Genomic DNA, 9,210 nt, shown 5'->3' on the forward strand with positions numbered 1-9,210 from the left:
ATATCAGTGTATGTGAATCATCTTCTGCAGCTTTGTCTGAAATTTGACAGTAATATAATCATAATTCAATCATAATTAAACCAGATGTGACAGATCAGGAAGGCACAGTGTCTGCATCGATGCTGAAAACAAGTGAGAACAAACCCTCAAAGCAAGGCGTTTGCCATGGGAACAAGTGCTAAGAAATTTAAAAATAATGCACACAGATTAACATGTTTATTTTCCTACTGTGGATTTGCTGCAAAATACATTTTTTAAATTCCAGTTAAAATGTGTTCTATGTATTTTATGAGTTGTTTAACTCATTTCACTTCTACAAAAGAGCCATAACACATAAAAAGTATATTTTTTTAAGACATGAAACATTTTTATAAAACCATGAAGCTGTGATTCCTTTTTAAAGGACACTTTAAAAATCCATGATGCGATTTTTGAGTCTATGGGTCTATGGGTTTTCTCAGTGAGAAAAAAGACTTAAGACATGTAAAAATCAATGTGGATGTCCTCTGGTCTGAGGTGCTGGGGGACCAGTTAGAGACCAGCAGCTGGACATCAGTGGTTGGACTGGTGGACTACTTCAGTGAAGAGTAGACGACGTCTGGCTCTGGTTTAAAGTCTGAACACAAACACACACAGTTCAAACAACAGGAAACATCATTAGAAGTATTGTAGTTCAATCAAGACCTCCAATCTCCACCTCTCTGCATCACACACAGTCCCAGTTCAGACTTTACTGGGAACCAGCTCAGATACAAATCACAGAGCTTCCATATAAATAACATTGTTGTCTAATTCAGATGTCGGTTGGGGTTGACCTTCTGATATAAGCAGTGTTGGGGAGTAACGGAATACATGTACCGCCGTAACGTATTTAGAATACAAAATATGAGTAACTGTATTCCGTTACAGTTACCGTTTAAAAAGGTGGTATTCAGAATACAGTTACTTTGGTGAAATAAATGGAATACACGGCGGTACTTCCCTGTTTCATATTGTCGCGGGTCAGGACTGTTTGGGTTTGTTTGACAGCTGTTCTGTTGTTCCAGGCGGCAGCGTTACGGTTGCCATGGTTACAGGGTGACGCTCTCTCTCTGCGTGTTTCCTGGGTGAGAGAGCGCTTTTTTGTTGTTGTTGTTGTGCTAAGCTAAAAGGCAGAATGCTACAGGCATGGCCCTAAAGAATGTAGCCTCATGGGCAGTGTAGTCCGTGCTGCAGGGAGAATGGACTGCCATACACGTTATGTGTCTGTGAGCGAGGGAGGGAGAGAAAGGAAAAGTCCGAGCTGTCACGGAGCAAAAACGGGAGCTGGAAGCATGTAAATATAATAATAACCACTGCAGCCAAGAAGAGTGCCTGACGAGCCCAGCTGTAAGTAAGCTATTAAGACTCAACTGTACACTGTGTTCGTGTTTTCCTCCGGAAAAAATAAGTTCCGTTGGAGCAGCCTTTCAACGCCTCTCCCTGTCTCTGGCAAGCAAAGTTGACCCAGACAACAAAGTAAAGCTATTTTTCGGCTACCAGCCCGACACGGAACCCAACGTATTAGCCAGAGGTCCCTTTACTACTGTTCGGAGCCGCGGACCTTCAGTAACAGTAATAAATCACAGCAATAGTACATTCACGTAGTTGTAAACAGCACGATAATATATTAAGTAATCCAAAGTATTCAGAATACGTTACTCTCATTGAGTAACGTAACGGAATACGTTACAGAATACATTTTGGGGCATGTATTCAGTATTCTGTAATGGAATACATTTTAAAAGTAACCTTCCCAACACTGGATATAAGATATTCACAGCAATTCACCTTATTTTTACCAACTCAGAGACCTTGTTGCACGACCTTCTCTACTCCGTTACATTTCCCCCAGAAAAGACCAAGAAAGTCATTTATATCATTTATGGAGGCTTTTGGCTCTTGTGCAGGTTATCTTCAGACTGTTGATGGCCTACCTCACTTGTACTGATTCCTAAACACTGAATGCGATAGTAAAGTTGAAAGTTTGCACTTCAATCACATCTTGATCTTGATCATCTTTTAATCTGATATTACATAACAGATGCTGTATTTCTACATTTGAAGTGAACCTTTTCTGCCAATTTCCAGTTGCATGTTTTTCTTTTCTACTGCAGTAGCTTTGTATGATTCACACTTCAGTATAATCCTTCTTTACATGGGGCCTTTGTGCAGCCTCTGTCTGATGCCAACTGTGTTCGCTCCTGTCCTTTTAATCAACTCTCTTCTGATTGGTTGATTAAACAGCATGTGGGTGGGGCTTTAATGGTTGACCTGGACATATTGATACCCTGCCTCTGTGACATCATTCACACACAACAACAAATAAAGATAGACTGTGGTAGAGTGTTTGGAGCACTCTGCTTTCTGAGCTTTTGGCACACAGAGATTATATGTTATTATTATTATTATTATTATTACTGTGATGATATTTGTTGTATAAAATGTATTAAAACTTAATAAAAACGTAATATCATAGTTGTTGTTCAGCATTGTTTCAAGACCAGCAGGGGTGAATTTAATGAAGCTCACATCTTGCTGCTCATGTTTCTTTAAATGAACTAGACAACTTAACAGGAAATCATTTGTCACAGAGAGCTCACAAGTCTGAGCTCGAAGACTGAGCAATGATGTGGTTAGCTTAGCTTAGCTTAGCATGATGTGTGGAAACAGGTTGTCTCTGTTAAAGAGCAGTTGTACCTTGGACTCCTCTTTCTGATGGTTTTGTCTCCAATACTGACGTCTTCAGCTCTCACTGCTGAGTAAACTACAGCTGTAGAAATCTCTGCAAAATAAAACACATTTAAATTACAGCAGGTATGAAATCTGCACATTTTCTTTATTATTTGAAATGTCTAAACAAGTCACACCGTTTTTTACAGAGAGCAGCAGGTTTTTCCTTCTTTCTCTCATTTTAACACCTCTGAATAAAAGGAAACGCCGGCTTTTGTGTGAAAAAGGAAGCTGGTGTCCACAAAGCTGCCATCTTCTTTCAATACAATCAGACACACTTCAACCACAGAGCAAATTTGTTGTCACAACATGAAAACTGTTATTAGCCAGAGTAGCACACACTGCAGTGAGAAGTCTAACCAGAACAACAAAACTCTCCAGCTGAGACTGGAAACCACCTAAGATCCCAGACACAGTGCTTCAGTTAATGTATGTTACATTTTTTTCCTGTGTTGCAAGTGTCCAGAAACTGCTGTAGTGATGGTGACAGATAGATATTGTGTTTCCACAGTGTGTGTTCATCATGTCGCAAATTCTCAACTGACACGAAACACAAGCCCACAAACTCTCAGCTGCTTCACTCTGCATTTAACTTTCAGCAACAGGAAGTTGCTGCTGTGGTTTTACACGCAGGAGTTAATAAAAATATATTTAATGAAGACAAATCATCACATTAAGACCCAATCTGAGAGAATAAAAGAAAAACACATGACGATATTTTTTTCTCTCTGTACCTTTAACATTACAATTTCTTGACAACTTGTGTGTCCATCAAAATCAACCACCAAACAAACACATCTGAGCAGTTACAGCTCTGACACTTGTTTTCTGGGCCAGATGAAATACAGACGAGCCACATTTAAATCAAACTATTCAAATGAGCTATTTTAATTCAAAACAACTGGCTGCCATCTCAATGCAGTGCAGGTAATACAGACTGACAAACAACTCACCTTCAGGTTTCCGGTCAACATCTCTTCTCAACAGTAGAGCCAGTAACACCAGTAGAACCACAACACAGACTGATCCAACAGAGATTAACACATGAAGAAGAACAGAAGGACCAGGGCGAGTAGCTGATGTAGGGATAGAGTTGGATGTAGATACAGGTGTGTGAGTAGATGGAGATGTGGTTGTAGGTTTCCCTTAAATAGACAAAATATAATCATTAGTTTATTTTGAATGTTGAAACCTGCAGAAACACAGACAGGTGAGTGTGTCACCTGTGACAGTGATCCAGCTGGATGGAGACTCTCCATGATCGCTGATGTCACACTTGTAGAGGCCTTCATCAGACCTGGAAACATGCTGGATGGTCATGTGACCTGTAGGCTGCTTCCTGATGAGGGAGCCATCTTTATAGAAAGCAGCTGGGAGGTTGGAGGGAGTGGTCTTTGTTTTACAGAGCAGAGTGACGTCATCTCCCTCCATCACAGGGAGGACAGGACTCTGCAGGATCACTGATCCACCTCAACACAGAGACAAACTACAGCATTTCATCCATTTACACACAGCTTCATCAACACTAACTCCACACACTCAGCTTACCAGTGACTGTCAGGTTAACCATGTTACTGATGGGACCCTCTCTGGACTCACACCAGTAAACTCCACTGTCGTGAGATGCTGCATTAATGATGTTACAGGAAGAGCCAGCTGGTTTTCCCCACACATCTCCACACTGAGTCCTCTGTCGTTTGCTTGTGTTTCTCCTCAGAGTCCATCCAGCAGAGCTGTCGTCCTCCTCACAGCTCAGAGACACAAAGTCTCCTTCATAGAACTGAGAGCTGCTGGGACTCACAGTCAGACGAGCTGTGAGGGTTAAAATGGAAAAAATGATGATCTGTTAGACTTTAGATTCTGAAACATGAACCCAATCAGGTCATATCAGTGAGCATTTCTCAGGTTTAAACTGTGACAGAAGAAGGTTACTGACCTTGGTTTGTTGTGCAGCTCAGCAGTGAGATCAGAACTAAAGAGAAATGACACTCAGGTTGATTTGACATAAACACACAAAGGTGATCACTCAGAACAACTTTGTATTATTTGATGTTTCCCTCTAAGACAGAAACATCAAACTCTCCATGTTGTGTCTCCTACAGCCCAGTTTGATCTTCCTGTCAGAGGAAAAGTGGATCTAAACCAGGTCAGCAAAAAGCTGCTCGTACTAAACCAGAGGCTCCAGGATTTCACTTTGCAACTTCTCGATGATCAGAATTATTAAATAAAACTGATCACATCATTTCATGTTTCATGAGCTGCTTCTGTAGCTACTGTAGAACAAGGAAGTACTTTAAGTTACATCATAATTACACTGAATACATACAAACAACTAGTACTGAACTAAGGTCTGTCCTCTGCTCTGTTCATACAAACACCAACATTTTATTTCAGCTTTTCACTCATAAATTCATCAGTAACTCTGTTAAACTTCAGACCTGCAGTTGGTCCTCGTGGTGTTTTGAACTTGAATTCAGCCTGATTTGTTTTTCATGTCTTCTCCTCCATCATCAGTTATCAGGAGAGCAGACAGTCAAAGTACAAGAATTCAAACAAACATTAGTTTGTAATTCTACTTACAGAGCAGACACAGCACAGATGTTTCCTTCATCGTCCTTCTCACTCATTTGAGCTTTTTTTCATTTCTCTCACTGACACCAAGTAAAGCCCGCCCTCTTCCTCTGAGTCTGTTTCTTCCTCTATTTGTACAGAGTTATTGGTGAATTTCTAACCTCTTAATGATTCATGTGATAAATTTATTCCAGAATATGAACTTAGACACTCTGTAGATCCTCTGTTGCTGCAAAAAACTTTAAATTAAGTTGCTTTTTTAAATGTAACACACAGAAACACATAAAACCTTTTGTGCTTTCAAAAGTTAAGAAACTAGCAACATTGTTTTGACATAATTTGAGGTTGACTGAGATGATTACATGATTTTTGAGTTTCTCTGTGATAATCGATAAAGCACATCCTGACATTGGTAGCTGGGATATAATTAACACCATCCTCACACATGGTTTATATATGACCACTAGAGGGAGATGTTGGACTTTAATATAACACAAGCAGACCATCAGTCTTTCATATTTTGTTGTCATGTTCTTTGGATTTTGTGCATTAAACGTTTGGTTTTAATATATTTGACCTTTGAGTTTGAAAGTTTTTATGAGTGTGAAAATGTTATGTGCGTACTTTCCAATGAAAAATGTGCCTGACAATGAGCTCTGGGTCATAAACACATAAATATTGTACCAACATACTCTGTTGGTGGACACAGGCTGAAGCTGGTCAGGAACCAGTTACACACTCTGGCCCTCTGTCAGACCATGAAGAGCTCAGCACACACAGAAAACTGACCACAACAGTTACCACACAGCATCATACAGTGTGTCAGCACTGAGATCAGCTCATCTACCTGCAGGTGAAGCTCCTCACAGCTGCTGCTCGTAGTCTTTCTCCACAGTATCACAGGAGGTCTGTTTCATCGCTGTGTCAGCTACATATCAGTCATCTCCAGCTTCTCCTCCTGCACCATCTACAGATTTAACCCCTTCAGTGAATGTCGGGAATTCCCTTTCTCTAAATTTCACAGCTCTGATGTTTCAGGTCTCGGTGTGTTTCAGGTCTCGGTGTGTCACTCCTCAGACGGAGGTTGTTTCATAATCTTTCTGTGGTTTTATGAAACAATAAGGAAGGAAAACTGATTGTTTCACAGTTGTGGGTAGTTTCACACTGTGTTATCAGGCTGCTGAGGATGTTTGTCTGAGTGTTTGTGTTATCAATCATTGCTGCTGCAGCGTGGTGCTGATGCAGGCCTCACACTGTCACAGGAAGGAGGAAGTGAAACTGACACAGACGCTAAAACCTTCTTGTTACAGCGTTTCTCTCGTCTGCTGGGGATGAAGAATCATTACACAACACTGAGAAATTAAGAACTGATGCCATGTATGAAATTTGAAAAGCAAAATGTAAAATCATCAAAATTACAACATAGTGTTGACTGCAGATTGGAACTATCCATCCATGCAAACATTATACTAACAAAAAAGTCCAAGTTAGCTAAACTACAACCATGTCTTAAAGACCTAAAAGCCTGGATGACTTTAGTTAGAGAGATAAGGTTGTGATGTTTTAGATGTGTAAAGGAGAGAGAGTGGATATACTGGATACTAGTTATTTTGAATCTGAACAAACGTAGAAGTGTTGCATTGGAGTGCTTTCATAATCAATGTGACCTTTTGGCCCATGAGATCAGCTCATCATCGCCCCCTGTTGGTTATTTTGAGGTTTCATGCAGGTCACACAAAAGGCTGGAATTTTAAATAAGAAGGAATAAACATAATGAAAGAGAAATGAAATGTTTGAAGTGAATTAAGTCAAACATGAACTTGTTGAACATGAATTACAAAGTAGAACAGAACTGCAAAATTAATGATGCCAAAGGAGGCAGCTCTGAATTGATCTTGGCCACTAGAGGGCAGCACATAGTCAGAAACATCCTTACAGGCTTTGTCCACATTTTACGCTCACATGACCCCTCATACAGGTTTTAGTGGTTCACAAAAGGCCTGTTCATTTACTTAATATGCTGCTTGCCCTTTTTAGATCACCTCCTGCCTGCATGTTAGATCCAGAGCTCAAAACATCTTGCTGCCATCAACTATAAAATAAGTTGAATTTATTTAATGAAACAGAAAAAAAAATCTCAATTTTTATTTTTATTTATTTTATTTATTTTATTTTCTTCTTATTGATTGATTAATTGATTGATAATACTTTATTCATCCCGAGGGAAATTGGGTTAAGGCTGCCAGCCGTGCCAGCGCCATCTTACCCTTCCACCATACATTACACAACATCACATGGGGTTGACAGGTCAGAGAGGTAAAACAATGGAAAATTCACAACATGAGGAAAGACGAGGAGAAAAAAAGAACTCCCTCCAGACTGTGCTCCAACAGGGAGATCAGTTTGAAAACAGTTATTTTTAACTTTTTATGTTCAGTGGTTTCAGAAAAATATCAGAAACATGCTTCACAGTATTTCCTCTGGATGGCAGAGTAACTGGTTTGTTCTTTTTTTCTTGCATAAAGCAGCTGGTCTGCTGTAACACTCAGTGTTACCAGTAGATGGCAGCAGATTTATACTGAGTGTGACACTGAGACCTTCGTCAGGAGCAATGACTTAAAAAACTGTCAGAGGATGACCAGGTGGTGACAGCAGCAGGTTTTTCTCTCCATTCACAATGTAATTGTAAAATTTCAAAGATAACAGAAAAACATGAAATCCTGTTCAATTCGAGTTTGTTTGTGTTTTTAATAAATACAAAAAAAGTTTCACAGAACTTGAGCCTGGACCCCACAAAGCTGTAACAATTTGTCAGTCATTTCTTGGGGCCAGTGAGTCCACCTAGCACCTGTCTCATTGGTTCATAGATAACGACTTGCTCCCGAAAATGTCCAGGACAAGAGAAATGATCATTGAGTTCACTGTGATTAAGCACTTAATTATGTTTGCAAAGGGTCACAGACGTCCAGTTTCTGGGATTTTACAAAAACAAGGGCCTGAACCTGTGGTTTGGTGGTTCAGGAGTTTATAGAACAGTTGTTTTTATTTGCAATGTTCTTGATTAGTTTCCATGACTATTGTGATTGATCATTGCACTGTTAGTGGAGAGTATTTCAAAGACTGAGGATACGTCTACACTAAACAGAATACATTTGAAAATGGCATTTTCGTCGTCGATTGTGGTGTCGCGATTGAGGAACAACCGGGGACGGTTACTAAGATGTTGACAACGCCACTAACAATGAGGTGGAGTTGTTGCTGCGAGTAACACAAAAGTACAAAGTTGCAAAAACGAGTGAGAATTAAAGAATTTGAAGCTATCTGGAGCATGTAGAGACTGATATTAATCTTTAATAGGGCTGTCACAATTGAGCGCAAACAAAACAGTTGCTGTGTAATGCCGTCCGCTGTAGTTTAATTGGTCACATGACTGCATCACAGGACTAAAATGCATCATCAGCTCATGTCTCTCTTCTCTCCACCTCAACAGGCCGAGCTGTGATACTTAAACACATGAACCACCAGCAGAGTCTGCAGCCTGTCTGCTGAGCAGCTTTGCAGAATTCCCAGTTCACAGTCATTTAACCTGATTTTGGGCCTTGGTGCAGCACCTGAGTTCATTTATGTGAAAATGTCTTATCAGAGTTTCATTCTTAAATATTTTGAGTTCAGAAGAAAAAGAAGATCTGGTCTGGTTGACACATTTTTATACACTTACCGCTACAGATGGGTTTAAACAGTATTTGTAATGATGCATCACACACACAGTAAGTGGTGATTTTTTATAAACTGTTGCTCACACTTTCTCCTCTCAGCACCTTTGCTGTGAGCCAATCAGTGAAAGGATAGAACTGTGAGGTGTCTGCGCTAAAAGCAAAGCCGCCATCT

At 40.0% G+C, this 9,210-nt stretch overlaps 1 long non-coding RNA gene across 1 annotated transcript; it reads right to left on the reverse strand.

Moving 5' to 3' along the window:
• Positions 1-201: 201 nt before the first annotated feature.
• Positions 202-4,035, reverse strand: LOC120437618. Its single transcript, XR_005611293.1, has 4 exons — positions 3,975-4,035; positions 3,705-3,896; positions 2,719-2,803; positions 202-616 (listed from the first exon to the last, which is right to left on the reverse strand). It is a non-coding gene; the product is annotated as an uncharacterized LOC120437618 (long non-coding RNA).
• Between the last annotated feature and the right edge of the window lie 5,175 nt (positions 4,036-9,210).

Source organism: Oreochromis aureus, linkage group 3, assembly GCF_013358895.1.
Source record: "Oreochromis aureus strain Israel breed Guangdong linkage group 3, ZZ_aureus, whole genome shotgun sequence".
NCBI lineage: Eukaryota > Metazoa > Chordata > Actinopteri > Cichliformes > Cichlidae > Oreochromis > Oreochromis aureus.